Genomic DNA, 16,893 nt, shown 5'->3' with positions numbered 1-16,893 from the left:
TAGCAGTTGCTACAGAAATTCCGTAGGAGGGTGAATGCTAGTTCAAGAACAAGAGCTTTGACGAGAAGGCTTGGAGGGTTATCCTATGAAATCCAGGTATGGATGTAACTATTTTTAAATGAGGAATCCCTGTCCATGCTTTAGAAGAGAAGTGGGCCAGTCTATTGTTGATTATGCAAAATTTCATCACCTTTGAGGGATGTTTTGGATCAATGTATATGTATCACACCCGGTTGTTGATGAATTTCCTAGAAATCCAAATCCTCAATCTGCCATACTTTTTACTGAACAGTTTGAAAAAGATGTCTATAACCGTTCAAAAGAATCTGGGGGACGTAGAACCACACTTGTATCACCATGGCCTTGTGAAAATTTTGATAGAAAAGCAACTGAAAGAAAGAAGGATACATGGGAGTAGTTTCTAATCAGAAATTTCTTTCAAGGTCCACAAGAAGCCCCTGAAAGCAGTACATCAAGAAGAAGCAGAAGAAAGAGAACAAGCGATAAAACTCAAAGTACTCCTACTAACATAGTTGATGAAACTAGTATAGAAGAAAGACTATCTAAAAGGAGGAAGGAAAATAATGAGGGTAAGAAGCCAACAAAATCAAAAGAGAAAAGAAGAATTGAGGCTGTGCATCAAACCCCAGAACCTTCCTCAGAAGAATACCATCAAGTATTTGTCTGAAATACTAGTTCACCTTCAGGAATAGTTAGTGGTAGCCAAGAAGAAAGGAAAAGAAAAACAGAGTAGGGAGGAAAAAGACACTAGTCCACAACATGTAAGAAGAAGCTCCAGGCTAAAAGGGAAATTAAGAACAATCCAAACTAAAGGACCCCACTTTATTGACTTGGGAGGGGAAACACCGGAATAGCCTCCAACAACCTCTCCTGACCGTAGCCCACAACATACTTCCATTTCACAGCCATATTTTGACATGAGTCCTTCTTGGCCAGATTTGGAAATCAGTCATTCTCAACAGGATTTTGGGGTCAGTCCAAAGAAAACTACACCTAAAATAGACCCGAACTAGCAAGAGATGTATGATTATATACAATCCTTGGAAAAGACAGCCACAATTCCAAGCACTTCATCCACTCAACCTCACACAACACAAGAAGCTCTAGTCCAATCGTTGAAACAAGAAGTTTTTGAATTGGAGGTCTTAAATAGACATATTAAAAATGAAAATGAAGCATTAAAGGAACAAAGCAGATTGGACAAGATCATTAATGACAACACTATGTTACATATGGGGCTGTGGCAGAAAACGAACAGGAAATTGAAGAAGAAATGCAAGAGGTTGAGTAAAGCACTTATCAACCTCAAATTCAGATGCTTGATGAGGAAGCCTAAAATATTAGTAGTACCAAGGAAGAGGAGAAGAGGGCTGGATGTGCTGGCGGAGGTGTCAGAGCATATCGATTGAAGTGAGTATAGTCAAAATTTTGGTTGCATGGGGATATGAAACACCTTCAGAGTGGGGATATGTTGAGCCCTGAACTTGCATCTTTCCTATACACCTTCCTAGACTTTTTCCATTCACCTGAACCTCCTAAGCTATCAACATCATTGCATATTAATCATAAAAGAGCACTTAAAGTGGTTTTTAACTATGTTTTGTGTCTGTTGTTTGAATTAGATTTTTGCTCATTGAGCTGCGAAATCTTGTCACTTTCCGCAGCTGCTTCAACTTTTCGCAACTGTTTTTGTTAAATTCTACATTGCCTGTGTCACCAAGAAAATCGAGCCACATGGGCAAGTTGGAAATGACTTGGACATGGATCGAATCCTATTGGCTCAGTCAGATTCATCAGAGGAGGTCGTGGTCAACGATGGTCAAGCAGTGTGTTGAGCCTCAAACCTGCACTCCTTTACACATCCTCTCAGCCTCCTTTTCCTACTCATTTCCTTCTTTTTCCACTCATTTCCTTCATCAAATTGCTCAAATCATTGTATTATAGGACTTTTTACATGATTTTCTAATTATGCTAACGACTGTTGTTGGTTTAGAATTTTCGTACAAAGTGCTGCATTTTCGCAGCTCACACAAGGTTTCCGCAGCTGATCCCGGTTTCCGCAGCCAACCCCGGATTCCGCAGCTGTTTTCTTAAATGCTATGTTCCAGGTGTCCTCCGGGTAGAAGAGCCACATGGGCAAGTTCGTGGAATCAAGGACATGGTGTGTGTCCTTCCAACTCACCCAAACTGGTCATATAAACCCGTGGTCAACGCAGAAGCAAAAACGGTCAAACAGAGGTCATTGGCGGTGGCACGGCTCTGCCTGTTCGGTTTGGAGCACATAAAGAACAGCTGGCCTCCTCCTCAGCCACGAGGACCGTGGGAAACAAGAATCCAACAGAAGATTGATAGCCCATAACGAACGTTGCCTAAATCCGAGGATAATGCCAGATTACGTGTTTTTACACAGCTGATAGAATAGCCCATCTTGCGCTAAGTTAGTTTTCTTTCTTTGCTATAAATAAAGCGTCTCTAAATGCTGGATAGTTAGTCTTTTTAGTCTTTGTAATCAGTTGTAAACTCTGTTGAGACATATTGTTATAAGCATTTTGTAAACTCCCCACTGTATTTTTCATATGTGTTGTTAATACATGAGAAGACCGTTCTGTTTCTAAGCATGTAATTGATCTTTTGGATTGGTTGAAGTAGGCGGAGGGCCCCTGTCTGCTACAACCACTGTACAGTAGTCTTTACTTTATTTTCTTGCATTTCTTCTTTCTGATTTTCATGTATATTAATGTACAGTTTGAATTGCTGCATTTTATTTTCTTTTAACATGTATATTATTGTACATAAACTTTGAATTATGCTGATTTACATTTCTGCACTTTTGTTCATGACTGATCTGTGTGTTTTTGCAGATTTCTTAGGAGCCCGGGACAATTTTCTTTCTTCTCTTTTTACAACTAGTGGCATTTGTGATCGTCTTATCTAGACTGCTGATCTTTATTTTTTATTTTCATTAGTATCATTGCTTTAGTTTGCACTTTACTTTCTGCTCATAGCTTATCAAGTTGTTCATCTTTTGATGTCTCTTTTTATCATAATCAACTAACTTTAGTAGAGCCAAAATATCACTTAGTGGAGCTTGGTTTATTTTGTTTTAAGACTCACATTGCTAACTTGCTCATAACTCTTTCTTACATGATCAATCTAGCTGAAGGCAAAAAGGTTAAGGGAAAATTAAGTGGTGTGATTTGTCACCTAGATCTTACATTGCTTAAGATTTAATTGAAGAGTTAAAGTAGTTGTTCTTGTTTTTAATTGAGTTAATGTAGATGTCATTTTCATTTTCATTTTCATCAGTAGTAGAGGTATTGGGACGATGCCATTGGTCTTTTATTTGATGCCTTTACTTTCCTTTAAAGTTTTGATTTCATTTCAGTTATTGTTCAATCTTTCTTTAGAATACTCTTTAAGTTTCAAGAAATCATTTAGAAGTCGCCACAAACACACACATTCACTCACTTGATTACATCTCCATCACATCACATTAGGAAAGATAAATGAAAAACAAACTAAAAAGATAAAAACGACAAAAGATTAAGAAAAGGTTATCTAAGTACATATAGTACACCTCACTTCATCAGCTTACGAGCCCCGGGTTGACATTTAAAAGTTGCAATTTAGACATCACTAAATTGACCAAACATTTTGGCGCCGTTGCCGGGGAAGTGAAATTAGGTAGCCAGATTCTTAAAAAAAAAATGCAATAAGAAAATTTCAAGGAAGGAAATTGATAACATCTCAAAGTATGCTCTCCTCTTGCACTTAATTTGATCTGGAGGATCAGAAAAGAGAGAGTTATTGGTTTAATAGTTTCTTGAGTATGCTCTCTTCTTGCACCTAGAGTGACCTGGAAGATCAGAAAGAGAATTATTAGCCCAACTTGAAGAATAAAAAAAAAAAATGACATGCATAGGGCAATATATTCTAGGGGAATGTTTTTAGCTAGAGCCAAAAGTTCGATTTTTACAACTTCATCTACTTCAAGGAATAGAGAAGAGACACCTCCATCACGTCCAACTTACACTCCTAGCCCTAGGATTCCTGGAATTCAAGAGGCAGGAGTCGACTCTCCCATACCTTCCATCAAATCTGAATTAGAGAGAGATCCTTTCCTTCTTTCTCCAGAGAGACAAATTGTAATTGAAGAAGTAGAATCACCTGAAGAAGAGGGAGAAATTCCTTCTCATACACCCTGAGTAGAGGAACCAGAAGACTCTGAAGTAGGGAAACTACCATGACAGAGGAAGGACCAACTGGATTTGGTAGAGGTAGAGGTAGAGGAGGAGGAGGAAACAATGGAGGAGGTAGAGGTAACAATGGAGGAAATAGGGATGGGGATAACTCATTCGGGTTTCCTATAGTTGATGAGGACTCCCGAGCCACAATGAAAAACATCTCACCATCTATCCTCCCAAACTTCCGTGGGTTTAGGAATGAGGACCCTGAAACATTTCTATTTGAGTTTGAGGTAGTGTGTCGAACTTATGATTATCTGGATGACTCTCAAACACTCAAACTGTTTCCTTCAACATTGAAAGGATCAGCCTTGAAATGGTTCATGGGATTACTCACTCAATCCATTAGGTCTTGGAATGATATGAAACAGACATTTTTGGATAGGTACTTGGACTATTGTATGCCCACCAATCAGAAGGATGAGGTATTCAAAATGACGCAAAAATAAGATGAGAAATTGGAGGAATTAATTGAAAGATTTCAATATAATCTGAAAAGAGCAAAAATGAGTAACTTGGATGAGGAGACCTTGAAAGCCCTTTTACTAAAGGCCATTAGAGATGAATGGATAGATCTTTTGAATATGATGGGAAAAGGAGATGTATCTCAACTTCCACTTTCTGATATAGCAGAATTATGTGTCCATCTCTCAAGGGGGAAATCCAAAACTCAAAAAGGGCCTAGAGATCCTTCTCTCATCAGAGCAAATAAATCTGCAACTAGATCGGTAAGTAGGGCTGAGGTTGGCAACATGCTTGATGAATTCAAAACTGATATCTTAGGGAGTCTTAGTGAGCAACTAGACACCCTTAAGATTCACAATAAGCAGAAAGCAGAAGCTGAGGCTTTGGCCATGTTTTGCCCAAAGTGTAGAAAGAAACATGCTCTAAGGGAATGTCCCTTGGATGCAAAAGTTGTAGAAACATGAGACCAAGGATTGTCCTTAAATTCCTGGGCTCAAAGCTGTCTTTCAAGAAGATCCAAATACAATTGAATCTCTCTGTTTTGTTGCAAGGAGACCTTGGCAGGGGCAACAAAATCAAGGGTTTAACAACTCTATGAATTTTCAACCCCAACCAAATTGGAATCCTTGGCAACAACCTTGGTCCCAACCTCAAAATTCTTTTAAATCATGGGTACAAGGTATGCAAAATCCTTATGGGATATTTTCTCAGTTTTACCAATATCCTCCATCTTTTCAAAACCAACAAGCTCCACAACTTCCAAATCAAAATCCACAACTATCATTGCCATTTCCAAAACAACAACCTTCCCAACAGAATCCAAATTCTCAACTCTTGCTTCCATTCCAACAGAAGTCAAATCAACTTCCTTCTTAGCCATTTCCAAACCCCAATAATAAAAAACCTTCAAAATGCCTACATGATGGAAGGTCATCAATTTCCTACCTATATGATTGTTCCTCTGAATTAAGTACAACTCAGATCAGGTAGAGTCTTAGATAAACCTTATATAAATGATAAAAAGCAAAGCATTTTTGAGGAAGAGTCTCTTAAAGCCAATAAGGGTTCTGAAGCATCTCTTCAAAATCCAAACACTCAAAAAGAAAAAGAAAAAGAATTAACCCCCACAACTCCCATAGTTGAGCAACCTGCATCCTTATCTGCACCTCCTTTCCCTGAAAGATTACAAATTGATAAAGGAGTGGAAAAACAAATTTGGTTGCCTGACTATAATTTTCTAGATGAATTGAAAAATGTCTGTATCAAGATCCCCTTGTTACAAGCCATTAAAGAGATTCCTATTCTATCAAAAACAATAAAGGAGTTGAGTCTTAAAAGACTAGGAAGGAAACCAAGAGATCTCAAAAGGATCCACTTGGTAGGAAAAATTGCAGATATCATGATGGGAAAAATTACTATGCAGAAATATGTAGATCTCGGTAGTCCAATTGTCAAAACACATATCAATGGGGTAGAAATACCAAATACTTTGATTGATTTAGGGGTTGCTATCAACATCATGAGTAGACAGACTATGGACCAGCTAAAACATCCTAATCTTAATTTTACACCTACTTTATTGCAACTTGCAGATCGATCAATTATTAAACCAGATGGTGTATTAGAAGACATTCCAGTCTCCCTAGACTCTTGGGAATATCCAGTGGATTTCATGATTTTAACCCCCAAGAGTAATCTAGGAGGACATCCTCTTATTTTAGGAAGACCTTGGTTAGCCACAGCTGATGCTTTCATAAGTTGTAGGTCTGGGGATATGTATATTTCTGATGGTAATTCGACAAAGAAGTTCAATCTGTATCCTCCAGCAAAAGAAATTACAGAAATAGGGGATAATGAGTGGGTTGATGATTGAAGATACTATACAACCTGTCTTTACCGTTTCTGAGATTAGTGAAGATAGTCAAATTCTGAACACATTAGAAAATTTTGAACCATCTTCAGAATATGACCACACACAATTTCAGTTGGATTCTGACATTGAGTGTCTATCATCTAGACAGATGTCTCTTTTCTCTATGGAAGAGTATGGTAGTTCTGCCATTGAGATTTTTCCAGGAAAAACACTGAATATCAACAAAAACTTGGAAAAATCTCAACAGGAAGAGCTAACCAAAGTCTTGCAAAAGCATTCTACTGTATTTGCATGGGAATATACAGATATGAAAGGTATTGACCCGAAGACTTGCATTCATCACATCTATATTGAGGAAAATAGTAGACCAACCAGACAACCTCAAAGAAGAATGAATCCAAACCTTAGGGAAATAGTGAAAGAAGAGCTCCAAAAGTTACTTAATGTAAACCTCATTTACCCCATTTCAGATAGTGAGTAGGTTTCTCCTTTGGTTATAGTACCTAAAAAGAATGGTAAATGGAGGGTTTGCATTGATTATAGGGAATTGAACAAAGAAAATTTGAAGGATCACTTTCCTTTACCGTTTATTGATCAAGTATTAGATACTTTAGCAGGTAAAAAGTATTTCTCATTTCTGGATGGTTTTAGTGGTTACAATCAGATTCATGTAGCACCTGAAGATCAGGACAAAACCACATTTACCTGTCCATGGGGGAATTTTTCTTACCGAGTACTTCCTTTTGGATTATGTAATGCACCCGCAACATTTCAAAGGGCAGTATTAGGAATATTTTTTGATCTAATTCATGATTGCGTAGAGGTCTATATGGATGATTTTACAGTTTATGGTAACTCATTTGAAGAAGCATTAGAAAATTTGGAAAAAGTCCTTATAAGATGTAAAGAAACAAATCTTCCATTAAGTCATGAAAAATGTTTCATGATGTTTACTGAAGGGATTGTTTTAGGACATCATATTTCAGGGGATGGAATTAAAGTTGATAGATCAAAAGTTGAAGTCATCTCCAAATTACCTATTCCAAATTGTCAAAAAGATGTTAGAAGTTTTCTTGGGTTTACTGGATATTATAGAAGATTTATTGAAAACTTCACCAAGATAGCATCTCTGCTCTTCAAATTACTTACAAAAGACTGTGAATTCAAATGGGATCCTGAATGCCAATCTGCATTTGAAGCTTTAAAAACAAGGATATCTGAAGCACCCATTCTGAGAGGGCCAAATTGGAAACTTCCTTTCCATGTTTCTACAGATGCTTCAGATACAACTCTAGGAGATGTCTTGTGACAAAAGGATTTGGTCCCTTATGCCATTTACTACACCAGTAAAAATTTGACTACCACTGAGTTAAATTATACTGTGACTGAAAAAGAATTCTTAGACGTTGTTCATGCAATCAACAAGTTTAGAAATTATATAACCGGCTATGAAACTTTTGTCCATACTGATCATTCTGCAATTAGATATCTCATGAATAAACCTGTTACTAATGGCAGAGTTACAAGATGGCTTTTACTTTTACAAGAATTCAATATTACCATGTTAGATAGACCAGGGAAACAAAATACAGTAGCTGATTTCTTGTCTAGAATCCAAAATACTAATGAAGATTCTCCTGCAGAGGATAAGTTTCCAGATGAATATTTGTTTGAAATAACTACTAAAACCCCTTGGTATGAAGACATTGCTAATTATTTGGTTACAGGGAAGCTACCTCCACACTTATTTCCTAATGAAAAAAGGAAAATCATTCAGGAAAGTTCAAAGTATTCATGGATTTCTAATGAATTGTTGAAAACATGGCTAGATTGTGTGATCAGAAGATGTGTTCGGGAAGATGAAATGCCTGACATCCTTAAGGCATGTCATGATGAACCGTGCGATGGACACTTTGCTGACAAGAGGACTGCCTATAAAATCCTTTCTTTGGGATATTATTGGCCTTCTCTCTTCAAAGATGCAAAACAATATGTTAGAAGGTGTGACAGCTGCCAAAGAGGTGGGAGACCAACTCTTTCAAATGAAATTCCATTACAACCACAGGTACTCATCGAACCCTTTGAAAAATTGGCTTTAGATTTCATTGGACCTATCAATCCACCATCTAAACAAAAGAAGTATATATTGGTTTGCACTAATTATGTTACTAAATGGGTAGAAGCCAAGGCATTGCCTTCTGCCACTGAAAATTCAGTTGTTCAATTTCCTTTTGAGGATATTTTTACTCGTTTTGGTGTCCCAAGAGAAATTGTAACACATCAGGGAAGCCAATTTACATCTAACTTGATGGAGAAGCTGACGGAAGAATACAAAATTAAGCATAGAAAATCTATTCCATACCATCCGCAAGCAAATGGTCAAGTGGAATCCACAAATAAAGTTCTTGAGAGCATCATCACCAAAACTGTTCATCTCCATAGAAGAGATTGGGCAGAAAGGCTTCCTGAAGCCTTATGGGCCTATAGAACTACATGGAGGAACACAACAGGACATTCTCCCTATGAACTTGTTTATGGGAAAGAAGTCTTGCTCCCCATTGAGTTTCAAATCAAGACCTTCAAGATGACAGTTTAGTTGGGGATGAATCTATCAGAAGCCCAAAAGCACATAATGGAGCAGCTGAATGAGCTAGATGAGATAAGACAAGATGCAATTTTAAGGACTGATCTAGTTCAGCACCAAAGAACTAAATGGCATGATCGATACATCAAAGAGAAAAAGTTTCAGAAGGGAGATTCGGTACTATTGTTTGATTCCAAGTTTAAGGACTTCAAAGGAAAATTTCAAACTCATTGGCTTAGACCATATGAGATTGATGAAGTCTTTAGCAATGGAGTAGTTCGAGTAAAGACCATTGATGAGTTTCAGACTCCTCTCATTGTGAATGGCCACCAATTGGAAGTTTACCACAAGCCACTCTCAAAGGAGGAATTTGTTAAAATGTTCCAAGAAGATTCTACAATGAGGCTGGTGGAGAATAATCCTTCTCCTCCATCAACCTAGTCTTTGTTTCTTTCAGTTGAAAGAAAAAATAAGAAAAAAAAAAAGAGAAAAAAAAAGAAAAAAAAAAAAAAAAAAAGTCTCTTGTATAAGCCTGAAAACCAATCTTGAATTGGCAGTCTTATGCAGAAAATATAAGGTGAAAATCAGGGGCACCTGACACTTTGTATTTTCCAAAAAAAATCTCTCTTTCCATCTCATTCGCCATTTCAGTTCATCCATCCCATCATCTCCATTCCACTTCATTTTCATTCCATTTCATTCATCTCACTCCATTCTATCAATAAAAGTCCCTCTCAGGACTATTTCATTCAGTTAGTTCTTTTTCTAACTATTTTGTGAAGTGAACAGAGTGTTGTCTCAGTTTCCGCAGCTGGGAACCGTTTCCGCAGCTAACACCAGTTTCCGCAGCTCGAAACGATTTCCGCAGCCAACACACTCTGTCTCCACAACCAGAACCACTCTGTTTTCAAAAAAAGGAAAAAATCACAGTCAGAGGTATCATCATCACCAAAGGGCAGCAAGGATATGAGGCACCTGCAAGGTCAGAAAGAAATAATGGATCAACAACCTTAATCGACACATGGCAAACTCATGAAGGTATGATCAAAATTCTTTTCCAAACAACAATTTAATGTTGTTTTATGCATAATTATTGAATCGTGGTAAGAGCCACTAAATACAATGACTTGGCAAGATCACCCCACTCCTCTTCCACGGTAATGCTTAATCCACCTCATACCTCTCTAATGGTCCCCTAATCATCATTTATTCAAAACTTGAGACAAGGCTGCTCCTCCATTACTGGCCGTACCTCTGTGACGTAACCCAATGTACCACGGCTCTCCTTACCGTCATTTCCGCAGCCAACGATTGAAGACGTGTGCAAGCCACCCGAATCTTAAGGATTCGACCGTTATTCCATCTACTTATCACTCCATTTACCGCATGCATGAACTCATTTCCCATGTTTATCTTCTACTCTCTCGTACTCACACCATTTCCACTCCCGTTCCCGCTGCAAACTCCACATCTCTGTTCAAACCCCGATTACAGTTTGAAATACGCTTACATTTCGTTATGGCTACTCCACTTACAGCCGTAATCCACCTGTGTTTTTTCTCGTAAGCATCGACTACTCCACTTACAGCCGTAATCCACCCATTTTTCCCATGAACATCCTCCTTGAGCATCCATACACAGTCAAAGATTCAGCCGAAGTTGAGAGCCGAAGATGGGGAAGCTGCTTAGAGCAGAACCTGAGGGTCCGAAGTATTTAGAAGGGTACCCACAGACGAAGGAGGCACTACAGAAAGAAAAATGGTTAAAGTTTATTCAAGAATTCAAAGGGTATCATAAAGAGGTAACGAAGGCATTTGCCTGGTCCTTCAATGGCAATACCGTGGAAGTAGGGGACCTGAAGTTCACAATAACAGAGAGCACCATAGCCACAGCAACCGGTTTACCTCAGCAAGGAGAACGATGGTTCAAGAACAGAGTAGAGGAAGATCAGGAATGGAAAAACATGCTTAAGAACCCAGGTATGGACACTTCAATATTCACTAAAGGGATTTGTGTGCATGTAATTAAGGAAGAATGGACTGCATTGTTATTGCTTGTTCAAAAGTTTATCACATGTGAGGGCCGCTTTGGCACTATGTATATGTACCATGCAAGAATTATGATGAATTTCATGAAAGGCCATGCCCTCAACTTACCCTACTTTCTGTTAAGAATCCTAAAGAAAATGAGTTCCACTGTCCAAAAGCATGTAGGACATATTGAACCCCACTTGTATCATCACGGGCTCATTAGGATTTTGATTGAAGAACAGTTGAAAAATAACAAGGATACATGGGAAAAGTTTCTAATCTGAAACCATTTCCAAGAGGTAACTGAAGCCTCTAGCATCTCCCCTAGAATCCCAAAAAGAAGTAGGAGAAGAGGAAAAGATGTTGCAGCCCAAGATCCTCCTATGGTAGAAACCCAAGAAATTTCTCAAGAAGAAGAGGAGGGAGCCAGAACTAAGAAGCAGAAAAAGGATAAAGGGAAAACAATTGTTCAAGAATCACATCCATCACCTGAACCTTCTGTAGAGGAAGACTCTCAAACCTTGGCTGATAGACTAGCACAACTTCAAGATGCTGCCCTCTCAAAGAAGAAAAAAAAAAGAAAAACAAAGTGCCCAGCAAAAGAGCACTAGTGCACAAGTGAGAAGAAGCAATAGAATTAAAGGAAAAACGAGTGTGACTAACAATCACATTTCATTGACTTAGGAACACCTGAAAAAGGTCCAGCTCAGGAAGTTATAGAATCAAGTTCCCCACGTGTTGAGTCCACTCCTCCACGTGAAGAAAGTCCCTTTCATCCAGAGCCTCAAACATAATTTGAATTTGAACAGAGCCCAAGAAGAACACCTGACATTGACCCTGACCAGCAGGAGGTATACAATTATTTGGAGACCTTAGAGCAATCAGTTGTAGGTCAGAGCACTATATTTCCTCTTGATGAACAGGTCCAGTTTTTAAAACAAGAGGTGTTTGAGCTAGAAGTCTTGAACCGACATATTAAACAAGAAAACGAAGCATTGAAAGAACAAAGCAAGGTGGACAAAATTGTCCATGACAATACCATGCTTCACTTAGGACTTTGGCAGAAGAAGAACATAAAATTGAAGAGAAAATGTAAGAAGTTGAGCAGGGCCTTGATCAATTTGAAATTCAAGTGTTCAGTCAGAAAACCAAGGACAATTTTGGCAGCAAGAAGAAAGAGAAGAAGGCTGGATGTTTTGGCAGAAGCATCTGAGCATATGGATTGAAAAAAATGACAAAGTTTTGGTTGCATGAGGACATGCAACATCTTCACAGTGGGGGTATGTTGAGCCTCAAACCTGCACTCCTTTATATATCCTCTCAGCCTCCTTTTCCTACTCATTTCCTTCTTTTGCCACTCAGTTCCTTCATCAAATTGCTCAAATCATTGTATTATAGGACTTTTTACATGATTTGCTAATTATGCTAACGACTGTTGTTGGTTTAGAATTTTGGTACAAAGTGCTGCGTTTCCGCAGCTCACAGAGGGTTTCCGCAGCTGATCCCGGTTTCCGCAGCCAACCCCGGATTCCGTAGCTGTTTTCTTAAATGCTATGTTCTAGGTGTCCTCCAGGTAGAAGAGCCACATGGGCAAGTTCGTGGAACCAAGGACATAATGTGTGTCCTTCCAGCTCACCCAAACTGGTCATATAAACCCGTGGTCAACGCAGAAGCAAAAACGGTCAAATGGAGGTCATTGGCGGTGGCACGGCTCTGCGTGTTGGGTTTGGAGCACGTAAAGAACAGCTGGCCTCCTCCTCAGCCACAAGGACCGTGGGAAACAAAATCCAACAGAAGATTGATAGCCCATAACGACCGTTGCCTAAATCCGAGGACAGTGCCAGATTACGTGTTTTTACATAGATGATAGAATAGCCCAGTTTCTGCTAAGTTAGTTTGCTTTCTCTACTATAAATAAAGCGTCTCTAAATGCTGGATAGTTAGTCTTTTTAGTCTTTGTAATCAGTTGTAAACTTTGTTGACACATATTGTTATAAGCATTTTGTAAACTCCCCACTGTATTTTTCATATGTGTTGTTAATACATGAGAAGACCGTTTTGTTTCTAAGCGTGTAACTGATCCTTTGGATTGGTTGAAGTAGGTGGAGGGCCCCTGTCTGCTATAGCCACTGTACAATAGTCTTTACTTTATTTTCTTGCATTTCTTCTTTCTGATTTTCATGTATATTAATGTACAGTTTGAATTGCTGCATTTTATTTTCTTTTAACATGTATATTATTGTACATAAACTTTGAATTATGCTGATTTACATTTCTGCACTTTTGTTCATGACTGATCAGTGTGTTTTTGCAGATTTCTTAGGAGCCCGCGACAATTTTCTTTCTTCTCTTTTTACAACTAGTGGCATTTGTGATCGTCTTATCTAGACTGTTGATCTTTAGTTTTGATTTTCATTAGTATCACTGCTTTAGTTTGCACTTTACTTTCTGCTCATAGCTTATCAAGTTGTTCATCTTTTGATGACTCTTTTTATCATAATCAACTAACTTTAGTAGAGCCAAAATATCACTTAGTGCAGCTTGGTTTATTTTTTTTTAAGACTCACATTGCTAACTTGCTCATAACTCTTTCTTACATGATCAATCCAGCTGAAGGCAAAAAGGTTAAGGGAAAATTAAGTGGTGTGATTTGTCACCTAGATCTTACATTGCTTAAGATTTAATTGAAGAGTTAAAGTAGTTGTTCTTGTTTTTAATTGAGTTAATGTAGATGTCATTTTCATTTTCATTTTCATCAGCAGTAGAGGTACTGGGCTGATGCCATTGGTCTTTTATTTGATGCCTTTACTTTCCTTTAAAGTTTTGATTTCATTTCAGTTATTGTTCAAGCTTTCTTTAGAATACTCTTTAAGTTTCAAGAAATCATTTAGAAGTCGCCACAAACACACACATTCACTCTCTTGATTACATCTCCATCACATCACATTAGGAAAGATAAATAAAAAACAAACTAAAAAGATAAAAACGACAAAAGATTAAGAAAAGGTTATCTAAGTACATATAGTACACCTCACTTCATCAGCTTACGAGCCCCGGGTTGACATTTAAAAGTTGTAATTTAGACATCACTAAATTGACCAAACACAGTGGTCAAATAGAAGATTCCTGCGGCAACAAGACTCCGTTTCGAAGCACGTGAAAGATTTTCGTGGCCATTTCTAGATTTCTAGAGGCACACTTACACCTGTAGGATGCCCACGATGTGAATCCAACAAGCCATTTTCAATAGATTGCATAATCTCGGCAGCATGACGCTAAATCCATGGATGTTGTCATTTACATGTCCTCTGTCAACGCAGTTTATAGGAAAACAGTTATGTAATATTTTTTTATAAATAATGCGTTTCTATACGCATAGTAGTTAGTCTTTTGAATATAATTTTGCTGTTAAAAATCCCACTATGTCGTGACACTAATTTCATTATTGTGACTGTGTTCTGAAATATATGAGATGACTCTATTTCTGAGCATAATTCTTGATTGATAGCTGTTGCCCGAGGTTGTGCAGAGGGCCCCTCCACACGCTGAGATTTTGTTTCTTATTGTTGTACAGTTTCATGCTATGTTTCTTTATGTTTATTATGCCATAGTTATTCACTTATGTATATTTCATTTACTATGGTACTAACATTTCATTCTTGTTCATGATTTTACATGCTTTACATTGTTGTTAACGCTGATCAGTGTGTATGTTCCATATTACAGTAGGCAGCCCGAGCATTTGCATATAATTTTCACAAAGACTAATGACATGGAATTAGTCTTTCTGCTGACTTACTTTTCTTAGCTTTTAATTCGAGTTCTGTTTTGTTTATTTCCGTTTTGTTCATTGGCTTTATTAGTTAGCTTAGATATTAAATTGCTCAAGTTATTGATGATTACCTCCGAAAGCCATAGCGAGACTAACTAGTGAGGGGTCAGACTATGAATTGATGTGATTTGATTTTAAGTTTACCTTTCTACAATTAGATGTCAGATTGCTCAAGTTGTTGATGATTACCTCTGAAAGCCATAGCGAGACTAACTGGAAAGGGGTCAGACTATGAATTGACGTGATTTGATTTTAAGTTTACTTTTCTGCAATTAGATTTCAGATTGCTCAAGTTGTTGATGATTACCTTCGAAAGCCATAGGGAGACTAACTGGTGAGGGGTCAGAATATGAATTGATGTAATTTGATTTTAGCTTTAATTTACTTGCAATTTTTTGGATTTCTTTGAGTACAACAGCTTAATTCATTTCTTTTGTATTTAGACAAAAGCAAGGATAATGGTTTCATGATCAATAGTTCATTGTTTGTTTGATTATAATAGTGGAACGTTTTCATTTTCTTTTAAGAATTTATTTCATCGTTAGTATGTTCTAAGAACCTCTAAAGTTTGAAGTTTTGGAAATCATTATAAAGGACATAATTGCCTTGAAAATTTATATCCATACTTGTCTTTTAGAATTTCCATTTCACATTAGGAGATAAACGAAGATAAAACCCCCCCAGAAAAAATAAAAATTCAAAAACAACAAAAAGTAAGAAATAGGTTATCTTGCACATATAGTGCGCCACACTTCAATAGTTTACGACTCCTAGATTGACAATTAATATAGAAATTTAGGACACTCTAAATTGACCAAAAATTGCCTCATGTAGATCTCTTCTTCGAGATCCTTGTGAAGAAATTTTTTCTTCACATCCATCTATTCTACCTCAAAATTTAAAGCAACAACAATAGATAAAAGTAATCTAATAGAAACTACCTTGGCAACAAGAGATAAAATATCACCAAAATCAATTCCAGGCACTTGGGAATAACCTTTTGCTACCAGCCGAGCTTTCTATTTCTCCACCTTTCCTTATGCATTTATATTCTTCTTGAACACTCATTTTCTTTCAATGCATTTCCTTCCATTCGACAACTCAACCAGATCCCAAGGCTCATTTTCGTGCAAAGATGCCATTTCATCAACCATGGCCTATTTCCAAAGTTTTCCATCCTTTGAATCTACTACTTCCTTCATCCTTTTGGGATCATCATCATTAATAGATAAAGAAAAATTTGAACAGAAATTAGATGGACTATACCCTTTTGGCTACCTTCTTTCTCGAACTGATCTTCTAACAACCGGAGTTTGTGGTTCTTCATCTTTTGATTCCTCTTTTGTTGTAGAGTCTAATTCGTCCTCCTTAAGATGAAACTCTATATTCTCAAGTTCCTTTGGTTGGAGTTCATGTTTAATAACATCCTTCACCTTTATGAACACCACATCTCGGATATACACAACCTTCACTGTTACTAGGTCCCAAAGCTTATAACCTTTTAAACCATCCTTATTTACTATCCAACTTTGTTCTTTTCTTCTTTGGAACATGTACATATGCATCACATCCAAATACCCTCACATGTGAAAGAGAGGGTTTCTTACTAGTCCATACCTCTTGGGGAGTGTTATCCTCGAACGCTAATGAAGGTGATCTGTTGACCAGGTGTTGATGCCTCGAAAATCGCTGCAACAACATTGGGGGATAACCACCCGGTCCGGACCTTAAAAGCGGCTCCTTTTCCGTTTGGTGTGGTGGCTCCGACTGTTCATCTATGTCCAGTTACCTTCTCCCTATTGCTATTGGTTTATAATGTATCTTTAACTACCAATAGACAGGGA

The 16,893-nt window shown here is 37.7% G+C and overlaps 1 pseudogene; it reads right to left on the bottom strand.

Annotated features, from left to right (window-relative positions):
• Positions 1 to 10,617: 10,617 nt before the first annotated feature.
• The window catches only part of LOC149210771 (zinc finger CCCH domain-containing protein 24-like), a 148,779-nt pseudogene continuing 142,503 nt past the window's right edge, over positions 10,618 to 16,893 (bottom strand).

The sequence above is a fragment of the Pinus tabuliformis genome, chromosome 1_2 (genome assembly GCF_031772625.1).
Source record: "Pinus tabuliformis cultivar Carrire ecotype Pingquan chromosome 1_2, CPIR1, whole genome shotgun sequence".
In the NCBI taxonomy this organism is placed as follows: domain Eukaryota; kingdom Viridiplantae; phylum Streptophyta; class Pinopsida; order Pinales; family Pinaceae; genus Pinus; species Pinus tabuliformis.
The sequence above is the reverse complement of the archived record's forward strand: the minus strand, read 5'-3'. Positions and strand labels throughout refer to the sequence as shown.